At 64.3% G+C, this 24,062-nt stretch overlaps 1 pseudogene; it reads left to right on the top strand.

The window, feature by feature from the left end:
* LOC145337931 (uncharacterized) overlaps positions 1-24,062 on the top strand; it is a 61,681-nt pseudogene that overhangs the window by 21,492 nt on the left and 16,127 nt on the right.

The raw sequence follows: 24,062 nt of genomic DNA, 5'->3' as shown, positions 1-24,062 counted from the left end.
AGGGTCGGTGCTGAGGGAGCACCGCACTGTGGGAGGGTCAGAGCTGAGGGAGTACCGCACTGTGGGAGGGTCAGTGCTGAGGGAGCGCCGCACTGTGGGAGGGTCAGTGCTGAGGGAGTGCCGCACTGTGGGAGGGTTGGTGCTGAGGGTGCGCCGCACTGTGGGAGGGTCGGTACTGAGGGAGCACCGCACTGTGGGAGGGTCAGAGCTGAGGGAGCACCGCACTGTGGGAGGGTCAGAGCTGAGGGAGTACCGCACTGTGGGAGGGTCGGTGCTGAGGGAGCACCGCACTGTGGGAGGGTCAGAGCTGAGGGAGCACCGCACTGTGGGAGGGTCAGAGCTGAGGGAGTACCGCACTGTGGGAGGGTCGGTGCTGAGGGAGCGCCGCACTGTGGGAGGGTCGGTGCTGAGGGAGTGCCGCACTGTGGGAGGGTCAGTGCTGAGGGAGCAACGCACTGTGGGAGGGTCGGTGCTGAGGGAGCGCCGCACTGTGGGAGGGTCAGTGCTGAGGGAGCACCGCACTGTGGGAGGGTCAGTGCTGAGGGAGCACCACACTGTGGGAGGGTCAGTGCTGAGGGAGCGCCGCACTGTCGGAGGGTCGGTGCTGAGGGAGCGCCGCACTGTGTGAGGGTCAGTGCTGAGGGAGCGCCGCACTGTGGGAGGGTCAGTGCTGAGGGAGCACCGCACTGTGGGAGGGTCAGTGGTGAGGGAGCACCGCACTGTGGGAGGGTCAGAGCTGAGGGAGCGCCGCACTGTGGGAGGGTCGGTGCTGAGGGAGCGCCGCACTGTGGGAGGGTCAGTGCTGAGGGAGCGCCGCACTGTGGGAGGGTTAGTGCTGAGGGAGCGCTGCACTGTGGGAGGTTCAGTGCTGAGTGGGTGATGGGCTCTGCGGGGAGTGTGGGGGGGGTACCGGGGGATATATCAGTTTGCCGTGCTGCACTCCAGCCCCTGTTGTGCTGTCTTGCTGTTTATGTCTGTACAATCGAAGGGAAATGGAGAAACACTGACCTTGATTTCAAAATCCCTACATGCGAGCCAGGTACAGAATCATATTTACTCTGTCTGCCTTCCATCAGGGACCCCTGTTACACAGGGAGACTCTCTCTGTCTCTGCGTGTCTCTCTGTCTCTCTCTCTCTGTATCTCTCTGTGTCTCTCTGTTTCTCGCTCTCTCTCTGTCTCTGTCTGTCTCTCCAACTCTCTCTCTCTCTCTGTCTCTCTCTCTGCCTGTCTCTCTCTCTGCCTGTCTCTCTCTCTCTGTCTCTCTCTCTCTGTCTCTGTCTCCGTCTCTCTCTATCTCTGTTTCTGTCTCCGGCTCTCTCTCTCTCTCTGTCTCTCTCTGTCTCTCTCTCTCTCTCCCCCTCTCTCTCTCTCTCCCCCTCTCTCTCTCTCTCTCTCTGTTTCTCTATCTCTCTCTGTCTCTCTCGGTGAGGGGTCAGTCTGATGTTCTGTCTCTCTCTCTCTCTCTCTGTTTCTCTGTCTCTCTCTCTCTGTCTCTCTCTCTGTCTCTCTCTCTCTCTCTGTCTCTGTCTCTCTGTCTCTCTCTCCCCCTCCCCCGTCTCTCTGTCTCTCTTTCTCTGTCTGTCTCTCTCTCTCTGTCTGTTTCTCTGTCTCTCTCTCTCTCTCTGTCTCTCTCTCTCTCTCTGTCTCTCTCTCTCTGTCTCTCTCTCTCTCTCTATCTCTCTCTCTGTCTCTCTCTCTCTCTCTCTCTCTCAGTGAGGGATCAGTCTGATGTTCTCTCCCTCTCTCTCTCTGTCTCTCTCTCTGTCTCTCTCTCTCTGTCTCTCTCTCTCTCTGTCTCTCTCTCTCTCTGTCTCTCTCTCTGTCTCTCTCTCTCTCTCTCTCTCTCTCTCTCTGTCTCTCTCTCTCTCTCTCGGTGAGGGATCAGTCTGATGTTCTCTCCCTCTATCTCTCTCTCTGTCTCTCTCTCTCTCTCTGTCTCTCTCCCTCTGTCTCTCTCTCTCTCTCTGTCTCTCTCTCTGTCTATCTCTCTGTCTCTCTCTCTCTCTCGGTGAGGGATCAGTCTGATGTTCTCTCCCTCTCTCTCTGTCTCTCTCTCTCTCCCTCTCTCTCTCTCTCTGTCTCTCTCTCTCTGTCTCTGTCTCTCTCTCTCTCTCTGTCTCTCTGTCTCTCTCTCTCTCTGTCTCTCTCGGTGAGGGATCAGTCTGATGTTCTCTGTCTCTCTCTCTCCGTCTCTGTCTCTGTCTCTCTCTCTCGGTGAGGGGTCAGTCTGATGTTCTCTCCCTCTCTCTCTCTCTCTAGTTCTCTGTGGCCGTCCCGTGGTCCATTTGGAGACCCACCAGCGGGTGGTGGGGGGCCAGATGGTGGTGAACGGAGCCTCTCCTTGGAGCATGCTGCTGCGGGGGGCCGATGGGGAGATCATCGACGGGGCACTGATTGCCCACCAGTGGATGCTGACCAGCGCCCACGCCCTCCAGGGAGAGGGGCGCTCGGAGGCAGAGATCAAGGCCAATTTCCATGCCTACGTGGGCATCGAGGATGCCCGGGAAATGGACAGTGCCCACGAGGTCCACATCGACAAAATCTTCACCCACCCAAAGACCAAGGATGCCGTGGTCTACAGCAACGACCTGGCCCTGGTCAAACTCAAGGAGAACATCACCTACTCCAATCATATCATGCCCATCTGCCTGCCCGCGCACGACCTGGCTGCCCCGGGCAAGGTGGGCCACCTGGCGGGCTGGCGGATGGGCGTGGAGCTGAAGCCCGCCACCCACCTGCTGTACGTGGAGCTGTGGATAGCCAACGCCAGCCAGTGCCTGCACCAGCTGGCCCAGAAGCAGCCCGGCCTCTTCGCCGAGGACGCCCCCGACCTGTTCTGCACCCAGCGCTCGGCGCTGGAGGAGAATGTGTGCCAGGGGGACCGGGGCGCCCCCTTCGTGGTGGAGGAGGGGGGCGTGGAGTACGCCACCGGCATCCTCTCCTACGACGAGGCCTGTCGGGCCGACACGTACGCCGTTTACACCAATATCTACAACCACCTCGACTGGCTCAAGGAGATCATGGCCAACCATTGAGTTTGCAGCTAAAAATCAGAGCTGGGGGGGTGGGGGGGTGTGGGGGTGGGGCGGGCACTTCCCTTGCCCCCACCCCCGGTTCCCCAATCACCCCCCCCCACCACCACCCCCAAAACTTCCAATCCTTCCATTCCCAAGAGCCCCCTTTACCCAAACTCCCCCCAACCCAATCTTTGGCCCACACTGTACGGGACTGGCTAACTCGCTAAACTCTCAGTAGCCCCCCCACCCCCACCACCACCACCGACGCCCTCACTTGTCTCCCCCACCCCCCCCCCCCCCACAAAACCACCTTCTTCCCTTCTCCCTCCCAACAAACTGTGGGGAACCCCCCCCACCCCCGACTTCCAATCACTCACCCCCTTCCGAATCCCTGTCCCTCCCAGGAAAGAGTGGGGACCCCCCCTCCCCACCCACTTCCTACTCCCCTCTCCCTCCTGACAAAGAGTGGGGGGAGCCCCCCACCTCCCCACCCACCTCCTACTCCCCTCTCCCTCCCGGGAAAAAGCCTGCGGGGAGGGGGGAGGGGTAGGATGCCCCCTCGTCCAGAAACCGGTGCGTCCGAGTGGTTTTCCATCGGGGCTGGGGAATTCTGGCCGTATCCTCCAGACCTGACGGAGTGGGGGAAGGTAGCGGGGTGGAGGGTGGGGTGGGGGGAAGTGTCAGACCCCGAGGGAATGTGGTGTTGGGAGCTTGCCGCCTGGTAGGGAAGGGGAGGGGAGGATTGTGGGGTTGGAGAGATGACGGTAACGAGAGGCGGGGTCGGGGGGTGGGTGGGGGACACAGAGTGGACAAGCAGATGGGCAGAGAGTTGTCCGTTTGCGATCGGTGCTGACTCCAACTTCCAGCTAAATTTTCAATAAAAATCCTCGTTGCAAAATATTCTGTCTTTCTCTCTCTCTCTGGCGATGACTAGGTGGGGAGTCGGTGGGCGGGGTAGGATTAGTAAGTTTGACACAGAGAGAGATGGGCCGAGTGGCCAGCAGCGAGGTTAAACACTGAAACCTTCTCCCTTGAGCCGCTGATATTGACACGGCAATGAAGTGCGGGTTACACAGGAAATATCTTCCCACTGTTGACTCTATCGATACCCTTCATAATCTTATACACCTCCATTAGATCCCCCCTCAGTCGCCGTCTTTCAACGGAAAACAGCCCCAATTTGCCCAATCTCTCCTCATATCCCAGTCCTTCCACTCCAGGGCAACATCCTGGTAAACCTCCTCTGCACTCTCTCCAGAGTCTCCACGTCCTTCTGGTAGGAAGGTGACCAGAACTGGACGCAGGACTCCACATGCGGCCAAACCAACGTTCTGTACAACTGCGACATTAGACTCCAGCTCTTACATTCTATACCCCTTCCTATAAAGGCTAACATCCCATAGGTTTTCTTCACCACACTCTCCACCTGTACTGCCACCTTCAAAGACTTGTGCACTTGCACCCCCAGGTTCTGGGCTCTGCAGAGTCAGCTCAGGACATTGGACCCAACAAGGAGTGACCTTGCGTGTGTGTGTGTGTGTGTGTGTGTGTGTCTTGGTCACCGTCCAGCTCCCGATTTTGCAGACTCATCTGTCGATACTGAACTGTTTGCCTCTGGTGAGTTCAGTGGGGGAAGGTTCGGGAGATAAGGGATGGCAGATGCGGGAAGGGGAGGGCTGGAGACGGGAAAGAGAGTGGAGGAGGGCGACAGGGGGGTGGGGTGGAGACTGGCCAGTCGCTGACTCTGCAGTCACTAACTCAATGGAAAGTTACAGATCTGGGCAGTGGGGAGGGGACACAAGAGAGACAGAGGGTGAAAAGCAGCGGGATCTGCGCAGAGAGAGCAATTGCAAAGCACCGAGCCCAGCGGACACCCGTCTCCTCCAAGATCAGCTCCGATTGCCCACGGACGCCCAGACACAGTCTCAACATGGGGTGAGAACCCTGGCCAAGGGGAGATTTACTCTGTATCTAACCCCCATGCTGTACCTGTCCTGGGAGTGTTTGATGGGGGGACAGTGTAGAGGGAGATTTACTCTGTATCTAACACCGTGCTGTACCTGTCCTGGGAGTGTTTGATGGGGGACACTGTAGAGGGAGCTTTACTCTGTATCGATCCCCGTGCTGTCCCTGTCCTGGGAGTGCTTGATGGGGAACAGTGTAGAAGGAGCTTTACTCTGTATCTAACCCCGTGCTGTACCTGTCCTGGGAGTGTTTGATGGGGGGGACAGTGTAGAGGGAGCTTTACTCTGTATCTAACCCCGTGCTGTACATGTCCTGGGAGTGTTTGATGGGGGGACAGTGTAGCGGGAGCTTTACTCTGTATCTAACCCCGTGCTGTACCTGTCCTGGGAGTGTTTGATGGGGGGACAGTGTAGAGGGAGATTTACTCTGTATCTAACCCCGTGCTGTACATGTCCTGGGAGTGTTTGATGGGGGGACAGTGCAGAGGGAGCTTTACTCTGTATCTAACCCCGTGCTGTACCTGTCCTGGGAGTGTTTGATGGGACAGTGTAGAGGGAGCTTTACTCTGTATCTAATCTGGTGTTGATCCTGACCACACCAGGTTTCAGTCCAACCGATTTATAAGACTTGTTACTGTGTTTACCCCAGTCCAACGCCGGCATATCCACATCTCGATCCTGCTGGCAGGGGCATGGAGGCTTTGGAGAGAGTGCAGAGGAGGTTTACCAGATGTTGCCCTGGTATGGAGGGGCTGAGCGATGAGGAGAGATTGTGTAAACTGGGGTTGATCTCCCTGGAAAGGCGGAGGATGAGGGGAGACCTGTGAGAGGTGGATACAATTCTGAGGGTTATGGATAGGGTGAACAGTGCGAATGATAGATCTGTTCTGTGTTTTATTCCTGCAGGATTTTCCCATTCCATTTGATGTTGCTCTGTTTGATTGGATCATTATCAGACCTCAATCCATGTGTGGGTGAGTTGCACTGTGGGAGGGTCAGTGCAGAGGGAGCGCCGCACTGTGGAAGGGTCAGTGATGAGGGTGCGCCACACTGAGGGAGGGTCAGTGCTGAGGGAGTGCCGCACTGTGGGAGGGTCAGTGCTGAGGCAGCGCCGCACTGTGGGAGGGTCAGTGCTGAGGGAGCGCCGCACTGGGTGAGGGTCGGCGCTGAGGGAGCGCCGCACTGTGGGAGGGTTGGTGTTGAGGGAGCGGCGCACTGTGGGAGGGTCAGTGCTGAGGGAGCACCGCACTGTGGGAGGGTCAGTGCTGAGGGAGCGCCGCATTGTGGGAGGGTCAGTGCTGAGGGAGCACCGCACTGTGGGAGGGTCAGTGCTGAGGGAGCGTCGCACTGTGGGAGGGTCAGTGCTGAGGGAGCGCCGCACTGTGGGAGGGTCAGTGCTGCGGGAGCGCCGCACTGTGGGAGGGTCAGTGCTGAGGGAGCACCGCACTGTGGGAAGGTCAGTGCTGAGGGAGCACCGCACTGTGGGAAGGTCAGTGCTGAGGGAGCGCCGCACTGTGGGAGGGTCGGTGCTGAGGGAGCACCGCACTGTGGGTGGGTCAGTGCTGAGGGAGCACCGCACTGTGGGAGGGTCAGTGCTGAGGGAGCGCCGCATTGTGGGAGGGTCAGTGCTGAGGGAGCACCGCACTGTGGGAAGGTCAGTGCTGAGGGAGCGCCGCACTGTGGGAGGGTCAGTGCTGAGGGAGCACCGCACTGTGGGTGGGTCAGTGCTGAGGGAGCACAGCACTGTGGGAGGGTCAGTGCTGAGGGAGCACCGCACTGTGGGAGGGTCAGTGCTGAGGGAGCACCGCACTGTGGGAGGGTCAGTGATGAGGGTGCGCCACACTGAGGGAGGGTCAGTGCTGAGGGAGTGCCGCACTGTGGGAGGGTCAGTGCTGAGGCAGCGTCGCACTGTGGGAGGGTCAGTGCTGAGGGAGCGCCGCACTGTGGGAGGGTCAGTGCTGCGGGAGCGCCGCACTGTGGGAGGGTCAGTGCTGAGGGAGCACCGCACTGTGGGAAGGTCAGTGCTGAGGGAGCACCGCACTGTGGGAGGGTCAGTGCTGAGGGAGCACCGCACTGTGGGAAGGTCAGTGCTGCGGGAGCGCCGCACTGTGGGAGGGTCAGTGCTGAGGGAGCACCGCACTGTGGGTGGGTCAGTGCTGAGGGAGCACAGCACTGTGGGAGGGTCAGTGCTGAGGGAGCACCGCACTGTGGGAGGGTCAGTGCTGAGGGAGCGCCGCATTGTGGGAGGGTCAGTGCTGAGGGAGCACCGCACTGTGGGAGGGTCAGTGCTGAGGGAGCGCCGCACTGTGGGAGGGTCAGTGCTGCGGGAGCGCCGCACTGTGGGAGGGGCAGTGCTGAGGGAGCGCCGCACTGTGGGAGGGTCAGTGCTGAGGGAGTGCCGCATTGTGGGAGGGTCAGTGCTGAGGGAGCGCCGCACTGGGGGGAGGGTCACTGCTGAGGGAGCAGCGCACTGGGGGAGGGTCAGCGCTGAGGGAGCGCCGCACTGTTGGAGCGTCAATGCAGAGGGAGCGCCGCACTGTGGGAAGGTCGGTGCTGAGGGAGCACTGCACTGTGGGAGGGTCGTTGCTGAGGGAGCGCCGCACTGTGGGAGGGTCAGTGCTGAGGGAGCGCCGCACTGTGGGATGGTCAGTCCTGTGGAAGCGCCGCACTGTGGGAGGGTCAGTGCTGAGGGAGCGCCGCACTGTGTGAGGGTCAGTGCTGAGGGAGCGCCGCACTGTGGGAGGGTCAGTGCAGAGGGAGCGCCGCACTGTGGGAGTTTGTCTCCAGGATTTGGTCATACCTGGCACAGGTTCTAACAATGTTTCATTTCAATCTTTTGTTTTAACCAGGTTCTTACATTCAGCCCAGGGGGCACCATGACAGTGAGTGTTTTTGCAATATTTATTAATCTGGGCTCTGTGGAGATCCTGTTCTGGATCTGAATAAGGGAGGATTATATTGGAATGGCAGGGCAGAGAGAGCGCCGCGCTGTGGGAGGGTCGGTGCTGAGGGAGCACCGCACTGTGGGAGGGTCAGTGCTGAGGGAGCACCGCACTGTTGGAGGGTCCGTGCTGAGGGAGCACCGCGCTGTCGGAGGGTCAGTGCTGAGGGAGCGCCGCGCTATGGGAGGGTCAGTGCTGAGGGAGCGCCGCACTGTGGGAGGGTCGGTGCTGAGGGAGTACCGTACTGTGGGAGGGTCAGTGCTGAGGGAGTGCCGCACTGTGGGAGGGTCAGTGCTGAGGGAACCCCGCACTGTGGGAGGGTCAGTACTGAGGGAGCACCGCACTGTGGGAGGGTCAGTGCCGAGGGAGCTCTGCACTGTGGGAGGGTCAGTGCTGCGGGAGCGCCGCACTGTGGGAGGGTCGGTGCTGAGGGAGCACCGCACTGTGGGAGGGTCAGTGCTGAGGGAGCGCCGCACTGTGGGAGGGTCAGTGCTGAGGGAGCGCCGCACTGTGGGAGGGTCAGTGCTGAGGGAACCCCACACTGTGGGAGGGTCAGTACTGAGGGAGCACCGCACTGTGGGAGGGGCAGTGCCGAGGGAGCGCTGCACTGTGGGAGGGTCAGTGCTGCGGGAGCGCCGCACTGTGGGAGGGTCGGTGCTGAGGGAGCACCGCACTGTGGGAGGGTCAGTGCTGAGGGAGCACCGCACTGTGGGAGGGTCGGTGCTGAGGGAGTACCGCACTGTGGGAGGGTCACTGCTGAGGGAGCACCGCACTGTTGGAGGGTCCGTGCTGAGGGAGCACCGCGCTGTCGGAGGGTCAGTGCTGAGGGAGCGCCGCACTGTGGGAGGGTCACTGCTGAGGGAGCGCCGCACTGTGGGAGGGTCAGTGCTGAGGGAGTGCCGCACTGTGGGAGGGTCAGTGCTGAGGGAGTGCCGCACTGTGGGAGGGTCAGTGCTGAGGGAGCGCCGCGCTGTGGGAGGGTCAATGCTGAGGGAGCGCCGCACTGTGGGAGGGTCAGTGCTCAGGGAGTACCGCACTGTGGGAGGGTCAGTGCTGAGGGAGCGCCGCACTGTGGGAGGGTCAGTGCTGAGGGAGCACCGCACTGTGGGATGGTCAGTGCCGAGGGAGCGCCGCACTGTGGGAGGGTCGGTGCTGAGGGAGCACCGCACTGTGGGAGGGTCAGTGCTGAGGGAGCACCGCACTGTGGGAGGGTCGGTGCTGAGGGAGTACCGCATTGTGGGAGGGTCAGTGCTGAGGGAGCACCGCACTGTTGGAGGGTCCGTGCTGAGGGAGCACCGCGCTGTCGGAGGGTCAGTGCTGAGGGAGCGCCGCGCTGTGGGAGGGTCAGTGCTGAGGGAGCGCCGCACTGTGGGAGGGTCAGTGCTGAGGGAGCGCCGCGCTGTGGGAGGGTCAGAGCTGAGGGAGCGCCGCGCTGTGGGAGGGTCAGAGCTGAGGGAGCGCCGCACTGTGGGAGGCTCAGTGCTAAGGGAGCACCGCACTGTGGGAGGGTCGGTGCTGAGGGAGTACCGCACTGTGGGAGGGTCAGTGCTGAGGGAGCGCCGCACTGTGGGAGGGTCAGTGCTGAGGGAGCGCCGCGCTGTGGGAGGGTCAGAGCTGAGGGAGCGCCGCACTGTGGGAGGCTCAGTGCTGAGGGAGCACCGCACTGTGGGAGGGTCAGTGCTGAAGGAGTACCGCACTGTGGGAGGGTCGGTGCTGAGGGAACCCCGCACTGTGGGAGGGTCAGGGCTAAGGGGGCACCGCACTGTGGGAGGGTCGGTGCTGAGGGAGCACCACACTGTGGGAGGGTCGGTGCTGATGGAGTCACACACTGTGGAAGGGTCAGTGCTCAGGGAGCACCGCAGTGTGGGAGGGTCAGTGCTGAGGGAGCGCCGCACTGTGGGAGGGTCGGTGCTGAGGGAGTGCCGCACTGTGGGAGGGTCAGTGCTGAGGGAGCGCCGCACTGTGGGAGGGTCGGTGCTGAGAGAGTGCCGCACTGTGGGAGGGTCGGTGCTGAGGGAGCGCCGCACTGTGGGAGGGTCGGCGCTGAGGGAGCACCACACTGTGGGAGGGTCGGTGCTGATGGAGTCACACACTGTGGGAGGGGCAGTGCTCAGGGAGCACCGCAGTGTGGGAGGGTCAGTGCAGAGGGAGCGCCGCACTGTGGGAGGGTCAGTGCTGAGGGAGCGGCGCACTGTGGGAAGGTCAGTGCTGAGGGAGTCACACACTGTGGGAGGGTCAGTGCTGAAGGAGGGCCGCACTGTGGGAGGGTCAGTGCCGAGGGAGCACCGCACGGTGGGAGGGTCGGTGCTGAGGGAGGGTCAGTGCTGAGGGAGTGCCGCACTGTGGGAGGGTCAGGGCTGAGGGGGCACCGCACTGTGGGAGGGTCAGTGCTGAGGGAGTGCCGCACTGTGGGAGGGTCAGTGCTGAGGGAGCGCCGCACTGTGGGAGGGTCCGTGCTGTGTAAGCGCCGCACTGTGGGATGGTCAGTGCTGAGGGAGCGCCGCACTGTGGGAGGGTCAGTGCTGAGGGAGCGCCGCGCTGTGGGAGGGTCAGAGCTGAGGGAGCGCCGCACTGTGGGAGGGTCAGTGCTGAGGGAGCGCCGCACTGTGGGAGGGTCAGTGCCGACGGAGCGCCGCACTGTGGGAGGGTCAGTGCCGAGGGAGCGCCGCACTGTGGGAGGGTCCGTGCTGTGTAAGCGCCGCACTGTGGGATGGTCAGTGCTGAGGGAGCGCCGCACTGTGGGAGGGTCAGTGCTGAGGGAGCGCCGCGCTGTGGGAGGGTCAGAGCTGAGGGAGCGCCGCACTGTGGGAGGCTCAGTGCTGAGGGAGCACCGCACTGTGGGAGGGTCAGTGCTGAAGGAGTACCGCACTGTGGGAGGGTCGGTGCTGAGGGAACCCCGCACTGTGGGAGGGTCAGGGCTAAGGGGGCACCGCACTGTGGGAGGGTCGGTGCTGAGGGAGCACCACACTGTGGGAGGGTCGGTGCTGATGGAGTCACACACTGTGGAAGGGTCAGTGCTCAGGGAGCACCGCAGTGTGGGAGGGTCAGTGCTGAGGGAGCGCCGCACTGTGGGAGGGTCGGTGCTGAGGGAGTGCCGCACTGTGGGAGGGTCAGTGCTGAGGGAGCGCCGCACTGTGGGAGGGTCGGTGCTGAGGGAGTGCCGCACTGTGGGAGGGTCGGTGCTGAGGGAGCGCCGCACTGTGGGAGGGTCGGCGCTGAGGGAGTGCCGCACTGTGGGAGGGTCAGTGCTGAGGGAGCACCGCACTGTGGGAGGGTCAGTACTGAGGGAGCGGCGCACTGTGGGAAGGTCAGTGCTGAGGGAGTCACACACTGTGGGAGGGTCAGTGCTGAAGGAGGGCCGCACTGTGGGAGGGTCAGTGCCGAGGGAGCACCGCACGGTGGGAGGGTCGGTGCTGAGGGAGGGTCAGTGCTGAGGGAGTGCCGCACTGTGGGAGGGTCAGGGCTGAGGGGGCACCGCACTGTGGGAGGGTCAGTGCTGAGGGAGTGCCGCACTGTGGGAGGGTCAGTGCTGAGGGAGCACCGCACTGTGGGAGGGTCAGTACTGAGGGAGCGCCGCACTGTGGGAGGGTCAGTGCTGAGGGAGCGCCGCACTGTGGGAGGGTCAGTGCTGAGGGAGCACCGCACTGTGGGAGGGTCAGTGCTGAGGGAGCGCCACACTGTGGGAGGGTCAGTGCTGAGGGAGCGCCGCACTGTGGGATGGTCGGTGCTGAGGGACCGCCGAACTGTGGGAGGGTCAGTGCTGAGGGAGCACCGCACTGTGGGAGGATCAGTGCTGAGGGAGTGCCGCACTGTGGGAGGGTCAGTGCTGAGGGAGCGCCGCACTGTGGGAGGGTCAGTGCTGAGGGAGCGCCGCACTGTGGGAGGGTCAGTGCTGAGGGAACACCGCACTGTGGGAGGGTCAGTGCTGAGGGAGCGCCGCACTGTGGGAGGGTCAGTGCCGAGGGAGCACCGCACTGTGGGAGGGTCGGTGCTGAGCGAGGGTCAGTGCTGAGGGAGTGCCCACTGTGGGAGGGTCAGTGCCGAGGGAGCACCGCACTGTGGGAGGGTCGATGCTGAGGGAGGGTCAGTGCTGAGGGAGTGCCGCACTGTGGGAGGGTCAGGGCTGAGGGGGCACCGCACTGTGGGAGGGTCGGTGCTGAGGGAGCACCACACTGTGGGAGGGTCTGTGCGGAGGGAGCACCGCAGTGGGCGGGTCAGTGCTGAGGGAGCGCCGCACTGTGGGAGGGTCAGTGCCGAGGGAGCACCGCACTGTGGGAGGGTCGGTGCTGAGGGAGGGTCAGTGCTGAGGGAGTGCCCACTGTGGGAGGGTCAGTGCCGAGGGAGCACCGCACTGTGGGAGGGTCGGTGCTGAGGGAGGGTCAGTGCTGAGGGAGTGCCGCACTGTGGGAGGGTCAGGGCTGAGGGGGCACCGCACTGTGGGAGGGTCGGTGCTGAGGGAGCACCACACTGTGGGAGGGTCTGTGCGGAGGGAGCACCGCAGTGGGCGGGTCAGTGCTGAGGGAGCGCCGCACTGTGGGAGGGTCAGTGCCGAGGGAGCACCGCACTGTGGGAGGGTCGGTGCTGAGGGAGGGTCAGTGCTGAGGGAGTGCCCACTGTGGGAGGGTCAGTGCCGAGGCAGCACCGCACTGTGGGAGGGTCGGTGCTGAGGGAGGGTCAGTGCTGAGGGAGTGCCGCACTGTGGGAGGGTCAGGGCTGAGGGGGCACCGCACTGTGGGAGGGTCTGTGCGGAGGGAGCACCGCAGTGGGCGGGTCAGTGCGGAGGGAGCGCCGCACTGTGGGAGGGTCAGTGCTGAGGGAGCGCCGCACTGTGGGAGGGTCAGTGCTGAGGGAGTGCCGCACTGTGGGAGGGTCAGTGCTGAGGGAGCGCCGCACTGTGGGAGGGTCAGTGCTGAGGGAGCGCCGCACTGTGGCAGTGTCAGTGCTGAGGGAGCGCCGCACTGTGGGAGGGTCAGTGCTGAGGGAGCGCCGCACTGTGGGAGGGTCAGTGCTGAGGGAGTGCCGCACTGTGGGAGGGTCAGTGCTGAGGGAGCGTTGCACTGTGGGAGGGTCAGTGCTGAGGGAGCGCCGCACTGTGGGAGGGTCAGTGCTGAGGGAGCGCCGCACTTTGGGAGGGTCGGTGCTGAGGGAGCGCTGCACTGTGGGAGGGTCAGTGCTTAGGGAGTGCCGCACTGTGGGAGGGTCAGTGCCGAGGGAGCACCGCACTGTGGGAGGGTCGATGCTGAGGGAGGGTCAGTGCTGAGGGAGTGCCGCACTGTGGGAGGGTCAGGGCTGAGGGGGCACCGCACTGTGGGAGGGTCGGTGCTGAGGGAGCACCACACTGTGGGAGGGTCTGTGCGGAGGGAGCACCGCAGTGGGCGGGTCAGTGCTGAGGGAGCGCCGCACTGTGGGAGGATCGGTGCTGAGGGAGGGTCAGTGCTGAGGGAGTGCCCACTGTGGGAGGGTCAGTGCCGAGGGAGCACCGCACTGTGGGAGGGTTGGTGCTGAGGGAGGGTCAGTGCTGAGGGAGTGCCGCACTGTGGGAGGGTCAGGGCTGAGGGGGCACCGCACTGTGGGAGGGTCAGTGCTGAGGGAGCACCACACTGTGGGAGGGTCTGTGCGGAGGGAGCACCGCAGTGGGCGGGTCAGTGCTGAGGGAGCGCCGCACTGTGGGAGGGTCAGTGCTGAGGGAGCGCCGCACTGTGGGAGGGTCAGTGCTGAGGGAGTGCCGCACTGTGGGAGGGTCAGTGCTGAGGGAGCGCCGCACTGTGGGAGGGTCAGTGCTGAGGGAGCGCCGCACTGTGGGAGGGTCAGTGCTGAGGGAGTGCCGCACTGTGGGAGGGTCAGTGCTGAGGGAGCGCCGCACTGTGGGAGGGTCGGTGCCGAGGGAGCGCCGCACTGTGGGAGGGTCAGTGCTGAGGGAACACCGCACTGTGGGAGGGTCAGTGCTGAGGGAGCGCCGCACTGTGGGAGGGTCAGTGCTGAGGGAGTGCCGCACTGTGGGAGGGTCAGTGCTGAGGGAGCACAGCACTGTGGGAGGGTCAGTGCTGAGGGAGCGCCGCACTGTGGGAGGGTCAGTGCTGAGGGAGCGCCGCACTGTGGGAGGGTCAGTGCTGAGGGAACACCGCACTGTGGGAGGGTCAGTGCTGAGGGAGCGCCGCACTGTGGGAGGGTCAGTGCCGAGGGAGCACCGCACTGTGGGAGGGTCGGTGCTGAGCGAGGGTCAGTGCTGAGGGAGTGCCCACTGTGGGAGGGTCAGTGCCGAGGGAGCGCCGCACTGTGGGAGGGTCAGTGCCGAGGGAGCACCGCACTGTGGGAGGGTCGATGCTGAGGGAGGGTCAGTGCTGAGGGAGTGCCGCACTGTGGGAGGGTCAGGGCTGAGGGGGCACCGCACTGTGGGAGGGTCGGTGCTGAGGGAGCACCACACTGTGGGAGGGTCTGTGCGGAGGGAGCACCGCAGTGGGCGGGTCAGTGCTGAGGGAGCGCCGCACTGTGGGAGGGTCAGTGCCGAGGGAGCACCGCACTGTGGGAGGGTCGGTGCTGAGGGAGGGTCAGTGCTGAGGGAGTGCCCACTGTGGGAGGGTCAGTGCCGAGGGAGCACCGCACTGTGGGAGGGTCGGTGCTGAGGGAGGGTCAGTGCTGAGGGAGTGCCGCACTGTGGGAGGGTCAGGGCTGAGGGGGCACCGCACTGTGGGAGGGTCGGTGCTGAGGGAGCACCACACTGTGGGAGGGTCTGTGCGGAGGGAGCACCGCAGTGGGCGGGTCAGTGCTGAGGGAGCGCCGCACTGTGGGAGGGTCAGTGCCGAGGGAGCACCGCACTGTGGGAGGGTCGGTGCTGAGGGAGGGTCAGTGCTGCGGGAGTGCCCACTGTGGGAGGGTCAGTGCCGAGGCAGCACCGCACTGTGGGAGGGTCGGTGCTGAGGGAGGGTCAGTGCTGAGGGAGTGCCGCACTGTGGGAGGGTCAGGGCTGAGGGGGCACCGCACTGTGGGAGGGTCTGTGCGGAGGGAGCACCGCAGTGGGCGGGTCAGTGCGGAGGGAGCGCCGCACTGTGGGAGGGTCAGTGCTGAGGGAGTGCCGCACTGTGGGAGGGTCAGTGCTGAGGGAGCGCCGCACTGTGGGAGGGTCAGTGCTGAGGGAGCGCCGCACTGTGGGAGGGTCAGTGCTGAGGGAGCGCCGCACTGTGGGAGGGTCAGTGCTGAGGGAGCGCCGCACTGTGGGAGGGTCAGTGCTGAGGGAGCGCCGCACTGTGGGAGGGTCAGTGCTGAGGGAGTGCCGCACTGTGGGAGGGTCAGTGCTGAGGGAGCGTTGCACTGTGGGAGGGTCAGTGCTGAGGGAGCGCCGCACTGTGGGAGGGTCAGTGCTGAGGGAGCGCCGCACTTTGGGAGGGTCGGTGCTGAGGGAGCGCTGCACTGTGGGAGGGTCAGTGCTTAGGGAGTGCCGCACTGTGGGAGGGTCAGTGCTGAGGGAGCACCACACTGTGGGAGGGTCGATGCTGAGGGAGGGTCAGTGCTGAGGGAGTGCCGCACTGTGGGAGGGTCAGGGCTGAGGGGGCACCGCACTGTGGGAGGGTCGGTGCTGAGGGAGCACCACACTGTGGGAGGGTCTGTGCGGAGGGAGCACCGCAGTGGGCGGGTCAGTGCTGAGGGAGCGCCGCACTGTGGGAGGATCGGTGCTGAGGGAGGGTCAGTGCTGAGGGAGTGCCCACTGTGGGAGGGTCAGTGCCGAGGGAGCACGGCACTGTGGGAGGGTTGGTGCTGAGGGAGGGTCAGTGCTGAGGGAGTGCCGCACTGTGGGAGGGTCAGGGCTGAGGGGGCACCGCACTGTGGGAGGGTCAGTGCTGAGGGAGCACCACACTGTGGGAGGGTCTGTGCGGAGGGAGCACCGCAGTGGGCGGGTCAGTGCTGAGGGAGCGCCGCACTGTGGGAGGGTCAGTGCTGAGGGAGCGCCGCACTGTGGGAGGGTCAGTGCTGAGGGAGTGCCGCACTGTGGGAGGGTCAGTGCTGAGGGAGCGCCGCACTGTGGGAGGGTCAGTGCTGAGGGAGCGCCGCACTGTGGGAGGGTCAGTGCTGAGGGAGTGCCGCACTGTGGGAGGGTCAGTGCTGAGGGAGCGCCGCACTGTGGGAGGGTCGGTGCCGAGGGAGCGCCGCACTGTGGGAGGGTCAGTGCTGAGGGAGTGCCGCACTGTGGGAGGGTCAGTGCTGAGGGAGCATAGCACTGTGGGAGGGTCGGTGCCGAGGGAATGCCGCACTGTCGGAGTTTGTCTCCAGGATGAGTTCGTTCCTGGAACAGGTTCTAACAATGTTTTATTTCAATCTTTTATTTTAACCAGTTTTACACTTTGAGCCCAGGGGGCACCATGATGGTGAGTGTTTTTACAATGTAAGTTACTCTGGGGTCTGTGGAGATCTTGATGTGTATCTGAATAAGGGTGGTTTATGTTGGATTCGCAGTGCTGAGGGAGCGCCGCACTTTGGGAGGGTCGGTGCTGAGGGAGCGCTGCACTGTGGGAGGGTCGGTGCTGAGGGAGCACCGCACTGTGGGACGGTCAGTGCTGTGGAAGGGCCGCACTGTGGGAGGGTCAGTGCTGAGGGAGCGCCGCACTGTGGGGAGGGTCAGTGCTGAGGGAGTGCCGCACTGTGGGAGGGTCAGTGCTGAGGGAGCATAGCACTGTGGGAGGGTCGGTGCCGAGGGAATGCCGCACTGTCGGAGTTTGTCTCCAGGATGAGTTCGTTCCTGGAACAGGTTCTAACAATGTTTTATTTCAATCTTTTATTTTAACCAGTTTTACACATTGAGCCCAGGGGGCACCATGATGGTGAGTGTTTTTACAATGTAAGTTACTCTGGGGTCTGTGGAGATCTTGATGTGTATCTGAATAAGGGTGGTTTATGTTGGATTCGCAGTGCTGAGGGAGCGCCGCACTTTGGGAGGGTCGGTGCTGAGGGAGCGCTGCACTGTGGGAGGGTCGGTGCTGAGGGAGCACCGCACTGTGGGACGGTCAGTGCTGTGGAAGGGCCGCACTGTGGGAGGGTCAGTGCTGAGGGAGTCCCGCACTGTGGGAGGGTCAGTGCTGAGGGGGCACCGCACTGTGGGAGGGTCAGTGCTGAGTGAGCGCCGCACTGTGGGAGGGTCAGTGCTGAGGGAGCGCCACACTGTGGGAGGGTCAGTGCTGAGGGAGTGCCGCACTGTGGGAGGGTCAGTTCCGAGGGAGCGCCGCACTGTGGGAGGGTCAGTGCCGACGGAGCGCCGCACTGTGGGAGGGTCAGTGCCGAGGGAGCGCCGCACTGTGGGAGGGTCCGTGCTGTGTAAGCGCCGCACTGTGGGATGGTCAGTGCTGAGGGAGCGCCGCACTGTGGGAGGGTCAGTGCTGAGGGAGTGCCGCACAGTAGGAGGGTCAGTGCTGAGGGAGCGCCACACTGTGGGAGGGTCGGTGCTGAGGGTGCGCCGCACTGTGGGATGGTCAGTGCCGAGGGAGCACCGCACGGTGGGAGGGTCGGTGCTGAGGGAGGGTCAGTGCTGAGGGAGTGCCGCACTGTGGGAGGGTCAGGGCTGAGGGGGCACCGCACTGTGGGAGGGTCAGTGCTGAGGGAGTGCCGCACTGTGGGAGGGTCAGTGCTGAGGGAGCACCGCACTGTGGGAGGGTCAGTACTGAGGGAGCGCCGCACTGTGGGAGGGTCAGTGCTGAGGGAGCGCCGCACTGTGGGAGGGTCAGTGCTGAGGGAGCACCGCACTGTGGGAGGGTCAGTGCTGAGGGAGCGCCACACTGTGGGAGGGTCAGTGCTGAGGGAGCGCCGCACTGTGGGAGGGTCGGTGCTGAGGGACCGCCGCACTGTGGGAGGGTCAGTGCTGAGGGAGCACCGCACTGTGGGAGGGTCAGTGCTGAGGGAGTGCCGCACTGTGCGAGGGTCAGTGCTGAGGGAGCGCCGCACTGTGGGAGGGTCAGTGCTGAGGGAGTGCCGCACTGTGGGAGGGTCAGTGCTGAGGGAGCGCCGCACTGTGGGAGGGTCGGTGCCGAGGGAGCGCCGCACTGTGGGAGGGTCAGTGCTGAGGGAGCGCCGCACTGTGGGAGGGTCAGTGCTGAGGGAGCGCCGCACTGTGGGAGGGTCAGTGCTGAGGGAGCATAGCACTGTGGGAGGGTCGGTGCCGAGGGAATGCCGCACTGTCGGAGTTTGTCTCCAGGATGAGTTCGTTCCTGGAACAGGTTCTAACAATGTTTTATTTCAATCTTTTATTTTAACCAGTTTTACACTTTGAGCCCAGGGGGCACCATGATGGTGAGTGTTTTTACAATGTAAGTTACTCTGGGGTCTGTGGAGATCTTGATGTGTATCTGAATAAGGGTGGTTTATGTTGGATTCGCAGTGCTGAGGGAGCGCCGCACTTTGGGAGGGTCGGTGCTGAGGGAGCGCTGCACTGTGGGAGGGTCGGTGCTGAGGGAGCACCGCACTGTGGGACGGTCAGTGCTGTGGAAGGGCCGCACTGTGGGAGGGTCAGTGCTGAGGGAGCGCCGCATTGTGGGAGGGTCAGTGCCGAGGGAGCACCGCACTGTGGGAGGGTCGATGCTGAGGGAGCGCCGCACTTTGGGAGGGTCAGTGCTGAGGGAGCGCCGCACTGTGGGAGGGTCAGTGCTGAGGGAGTGCCGCACTGTGGGCGGGTCAGTGCTGAGGGAGCGCTGCACTGTGGGAGGGTCAGTGCTGAGGGAGCGCCGCACTGTGGGAGGGTCAGTGCTGAGGGATTGCCGCACTGTGGGAGGGTCAGTGCTGAGGGAGCGCCGCACTGTGGGAGGGTCAGTGTTGAGGGAGCACGGCACTGTGGGGATTTGTATCCAGGATTTGGTCATTCCTGGCACAGGTTCTAACAATGTTTTATTTCAATCTTTTGCTTTAACGAGGTTTTCACATTCACCCCAGGAGAGAATGGGAGGGTCAGTGTTTTTGCAATATTTTTTGCACTGGGCTCTGAGTGGATCCTGATGTGTATCTGAATAAGGATGGATTATATTGGATTGGCAGTGCTGAGGGAGCGCCACACTGTGGGAGGGTCAGTGCTGAGGGAGCGCCGCACTGTGGGAGGGTCAGTGCTGAGGGAGCGCCGCACTGTGGGAGGGTCAGTGCTGAGGGAGCGCCACACTGTGGGAGGGTCAGTGCTGAGGGAGCACCACACTGTGGGAGGGTCAGTGCTGAGGGAGCGCTGCACTGTGGGAGGGTCAGTGCTGAGGGAGCGCCGCACTGTGGGAGGGTCGGTGCTGAGGGAGCACCACACTGTGGGAGGGTCAGTGCTGAGGCAGCGCCGCACTGTGGGAGGGTCGGTGCTGAGGGAGCGCCGCACTGTGGGAGGGTCAGTGCAGAGGGAGCGCCTCACTGTGGGAGGGTCAGTGCTAAGGGAGCGCCGCACTGTAGGAGGGTCAGTGCTGAGAGAGCGCCACACTGTGGGAACGTCGGTGCTGGGGGAGCACCGCACTGTGGGAGGGTCAGTGCTGAGGGAGCGGCGCACTGTGGGAAGGTCAGTGCTGAGGGAGTCACACACTGTGGGAGGGTCAGTGCTGAAGGAGGGCCGAACTGTGGGAGGGTCAGTGCCGAGGGAGCACCGCATGGTGGGAGGGTCGGTGCTGAGGGAGGGTCAGTGCTGAGGGAGTGCCGCACTGTGGGAGGGTCAGTGCCGAGGGAGCACCGCACTGTGGGAGGGTCGGTGCTGAGGGAGGGTCGGTGCTGAGGGAGTGCCGCACTGTGGGAGGGTCAGGGCTGAGGGGGCACCGCACTGTGGGAGGGTCAGTGCTGAGGGAGTGCCGCACTGTGGGAGGGTCAGTGCTGAGGGAGCACCGCACTGTGGGAGGGTCAGTGCTGAGGGAGCGCCGCACTGTGGGAGGATCAGTGCTGCGGGAGTGCCGCACTGTGGGAGGGTCAGTGCTGAGGGAACACCGCACTGTGGGAGGGTCAGTGCTGAGGGAGCGCCACACTGTGGGAGGATCAGTGCTGCGGGAGTGCCGCACTGTGGGAGGGTCAGTGCTGAGGGAACACCGCACTGTGGGAGGGTCAATGCTGAGGGAGCGCCGCACTGTGGGAGGGTCAGTGCCGAGGGAGCACCGCACTGTGGGAGGGTCGGTGCTGAGGGAGGGTCAGTGCTGAGGGAGTGCCCACTGTGGGAGGGTCAGTGCCGATGGAGCACCGCACTGTGGGAGGGTCGGTGCAGAGGGAGGGTCAGTGCTGAGGGAGCACAGCACTGTGGGAGGGTTGGTGTTGAGGGAGCGCCGCACTGTGGGAGGGTCAGTGTTGAGGGAGCGCCACACTGTGTGAGGGTCAGTGCTGAGGGAGCACCGCACTGTGGGAGGGTCGGTGCTGAGGGAGCACCGCACTGTGGGAGGGTCAGTGCTGAGGGAGGGCCGCACTGTTAGAGGGTCAGTGCTGAGGGAGCGCCGCACTGTGGGAGGGTCAGTGCTGAGGGAGCACCGCACTGTGGGAGAGTCAGTGTTGAGGGAGCACCGCATTGTGGGAGGGTCAGTGCTGAGGGAGCGCCGCACTGTGGGAGGTTCGGTGCTGAGGGAGTGCCGCACTGTGGGAGGGTCGGTGCTGAGGGAGCGCCGCACTGTGGGAGAGTCAGTGCTGAGGGAGCACCGCACTGTGGGAGGGTCGATGCTGAGGGAGCGCCGCACTGTGGGAGGGTCGGTGCTGATGGAGTCACACACTGTGGGAGGGTCGGTGCTGAGGGAGCGCCGCACTGTGGGAGAGTCAGTGCTGAGGGAGCACCGCACTGTGGGAGGGTCGATGCTGAGGGAGCGCCGCACTGTGGGAGGGTCGGTGCTGATGGAGTCACACACTGTGGGAGGCTCAGTGCTGAGGGAGCGCAGCACTGTGGGAGGGTCGGTGCTGAGGGAGCACCGCACTGTGGGAGGGTCAGGGCTGAGGGGGCACCGCACTGTGGGAGGGTCGGTGCTCAGGGAGCACCGCAGTGTGGGAGGGTCAGTGCTGAGGGAGTCACACACTGTGGGAGGGTCAGTGCTCAGGGAGCACCGCAGTGTGGGAGGGTCAGTGCTGATGGAGTCACACACTGTGGGAGGGTCAGTGCTCAGGGAGCACCGCAGTGTGGGAGGGTCAGTGCTGAGGGAGCGCCGCACTGTGGGGAGGGTGGGTGCTGAGGGAGTGCCGCACTGTGGGAGGGTAGGTGCTGAGGGAGCGCCGCACTGTGGGAGGGTCAGTGCTGAGGGAGCGCCGCAGTGTGGGAGGGTCAGTGCTGAGGGAGCGCCGCAGTGTGGGAGGGTCGGTGCTGAGGGAGTGCCGCACTGTGGGAGGGTCGGTGCTCAGGGAGCGCCGCACTGTGGGAGGGTCAGTGCTGAGGGAGCACCGCACTGTGGGAGGGTCGATGCTGAGGGAGCGCCGCACTGTGGGAGGGTCGGTGCTGATGGAGTCACACACTGTGGGAGGGTCAGTGCTGAGTGAGCACCGCAGTGTGGGAGGGTCAGTGCTGAGGGAGCGCCGCACTCTGGGAGGGTCAGTGCAGAGGGAGCACCGCACTGTGGGACGGTCAGTGCTGTGGAAGCGCCGCACTGTGGGAGGGTCAGTGCTGAGGGAGCCCCGCACTGTGGGAGGGTCAGTGCTGAGGGAGCACCACACTGTGGGAGGGTCAGTGCTGAGTGAGCGCCGCACTGTGGGAGGGTCAGTGCTGAGGGAGCGCCGCACTGTGGGAGGGTCAGTGCTGAGGGAGTGCCGCACTGTGGGAGGGTCAGTGCTGAGGGAGCGCTGCACTGTAGGAGGGTCAGTGCTGAGGGAGCGCCGCACTGTGGAGGGTCAGGGCTGAGGGGGCACCGCACTGTGGGAGGGTCGGTGCTGAGGGGAGCACCACAGTGTGGGAGGGTCAGTGCTGAGGGAGCACCGCACTGTGGGAGGGTCAGTGCTGAGGGAGCACCGCACTGTGGGAGGGTCAGTACTGAGCAAGCGCCACACTGTGGGAGGGTCAGTGCTGAGGGAGCACCGCACTGTGGGAGGGTCAGTGCTGAGGGAGCACGGCACTGTGGGAGGGTCGTGTGCTGAGGGCGGGTCAGTGCTGAGGGAGTGCCGCACTATGGAGGGTCAGGGCTGAGGGGGCACCGCACTGTGGGAGGGTCGGTGCTGAGGCAGCACCGCACTGTGGGAGGGTCAGTGCTGAGGGAGCACCGCACTGTGGGAGGGTCAGTACTGAGCGAGCGCCACACTGTGGGAGGGTCAGTGCTGAGGGAGCACCGCACTGTGGGAGGGTCAGTGCTGAGGGAGCACCGCACTGTGGGAGCGTCGGCGCTGAGGGAGCACCGCACTGTGGGAGGACCAGTGCTGAGGGAGCACCGCACTCTGGGAGGGTCAGTGCAGAGGGAGCACCGCACTGTGGGACGGTCAGTGCTGTGGAAGGGCCGCACTGTGGGAGGGTCAGTGCTGAGGGAGTCCCGCACTGTGGGAGGGTCAGTGCTGAGGGGGCACCGCACTGTGGGAGGGTCAGTGCTGAGTGAGCGCCGCACTGTGGGAGGGTCAGTGCTGAGGGAGCGCCACACTGTGGGAGGGTCAGTGCTGAGGGAGTGCCGCACTGTGGGAGGGTCAGTTCCGAGGGAGCGCCGCACTGTGGGAGGGTCAGTGCCGACGGAGCGCCGCACTGTGGGAGGGTCAGTGCCGAGGGAGCGCCGCACTGTGGGAGGGTCCGTGCTGTGTAAGCGCCGCACTGTGGGATGGTCAGTGCTGAGGGAGCGCCGCACTGTGGGAGGGTCAGTGCTGAGGGAGTGCCGCACAGTAGGAGGGTCAGTGCTGAGGGAGCGCCACACTGTGGGAGGGTCGGTGCTGAGGGTGCGCCGCACTGTGGGATGGTCAGTGCCGAGGGAGCACCGCACTTTGGGAGGGTCGGTGCTGAGGGAGGGACAGTGCTGAGGGAGTGCCGCACTGTGGGAGGGTCAGGGCTGAGGGGGCACCGCACTGTGGGAGGGTCAGTACTGAGCGAGCGCCACACTGTGGGAGGGTCAGTGCTGAGGGAGTGTCGCACTATGGGACGGTCAGTGCTGAGGGAGCACCGCACTGTGGGAGGGTCAGTACTGAGCGAGCGCCACACTGTGGGAGGGTCAGTGCTGAGGGAGCACCGCACTGTGGGAGGGCCAGTGCTGAGGGAGCACCACACTGTGGGAGCGTCGGCGCTGAGGGAGCACCGCACTGTGGGAGGGTCAGTGCTGAGGGAGCACCGCACTGTGGGAGGGTGAGTGCTGAGGGAGCGCCGCACTGTGGGAGGGTCAGTGCTGAGGGAACACCGCACTGTGGGAGGGTCAGTGCTGAGGGAGCGCCGCACTGTGGGAGGATCAGTGCTGAGGGAGCGCCGCACTGTGGGAGGGTGAGTGCTGAGGGAGCGCCGCACTGTGGGAGGGTCAGTGCTGAGGGAACACCGCACTGTGGGAGGGTCAGTGCTGAGGGAGCGCCGCACTGTGGGAGGGTCAGTGCCGAGGGAGCACCGCACTGTGGGAGGGTCGGTGCTGAGGGAGGGTCAGTGCTGAGGGAGTGCCCACTGTGGGAGGGTCAGTGCCGAGGGAGCACTGCACTGTGGGAGGGTCGGTGCTGAGGGAGGGTCAATGCTGAGGGAGTGCCGCACTGTGGGAGGGCCAGGGCTGAGGGGGCACCGCACTGTGGGAGGGTTGGTGCTGAGGGAGCACCACACTGTGGGAGGGTCAGTGCTGAGGGAGCGCCGCGCTGTGGGAGGGTCAGTGCTGAGGGAGCGCCGCACTGTGGGAGGGTCAGTGCTGAGGGAGCGCCGCGCTGTGGGAGGGTCAGAGCTGAGGGAGCGCCGCACTGTGGGAGGGTCAGTGCTGAGTGAGCGCCGCACTGTGGGAGGGTCGGTGCTGAGGGAGTACCGCACTGTGGGAGGGTCAGTGCTGAGGGAGCGCCGCACTGTGGGAGGGTCAGTGCTGAGGGAACCCCGCACTGTGGGAGGGTCGGAGAGGTGCCGCACTGTGGGAGGGTCGGTGCTGAGGGAGTACCGCACTGTGGAAGGGTCAGTGCTCAGGGAGCACCGCAGTGTGGGAGGGTCAGTGCTGAGGGAGCGCCGCACTGTGGGAGGGTCGGTGCTGAGGGAGTGCCGCACTGTGGGAGGGTCGGTGCTGAGGGAGCGCCGCACTGTGGGAGGGTCAGTGCTGAGGGAGCACC

This window comes from Carcharhinus amblyrhynchos, unplaced genomic scaffold, assembly GCF_965287045.1.
Source record: "Carcharhinus amblyrhynchos unplaced genomic scaffold, sCarAmb.v2.hapA scaffold_82, whole genome shotgun sequence".
Classification (NCBI taxonomy): domain Eukaryota; kingdom Metazoa; phylum Chordata; class Chondrichthyes; order Carcharhiniformes; family Carcharhinidae; genus Carcharhinus; species Carcharhinus amblyrhynchos.
This window is presented reverse-complemented; position numbering and strand designations above follow the sequence as displayed.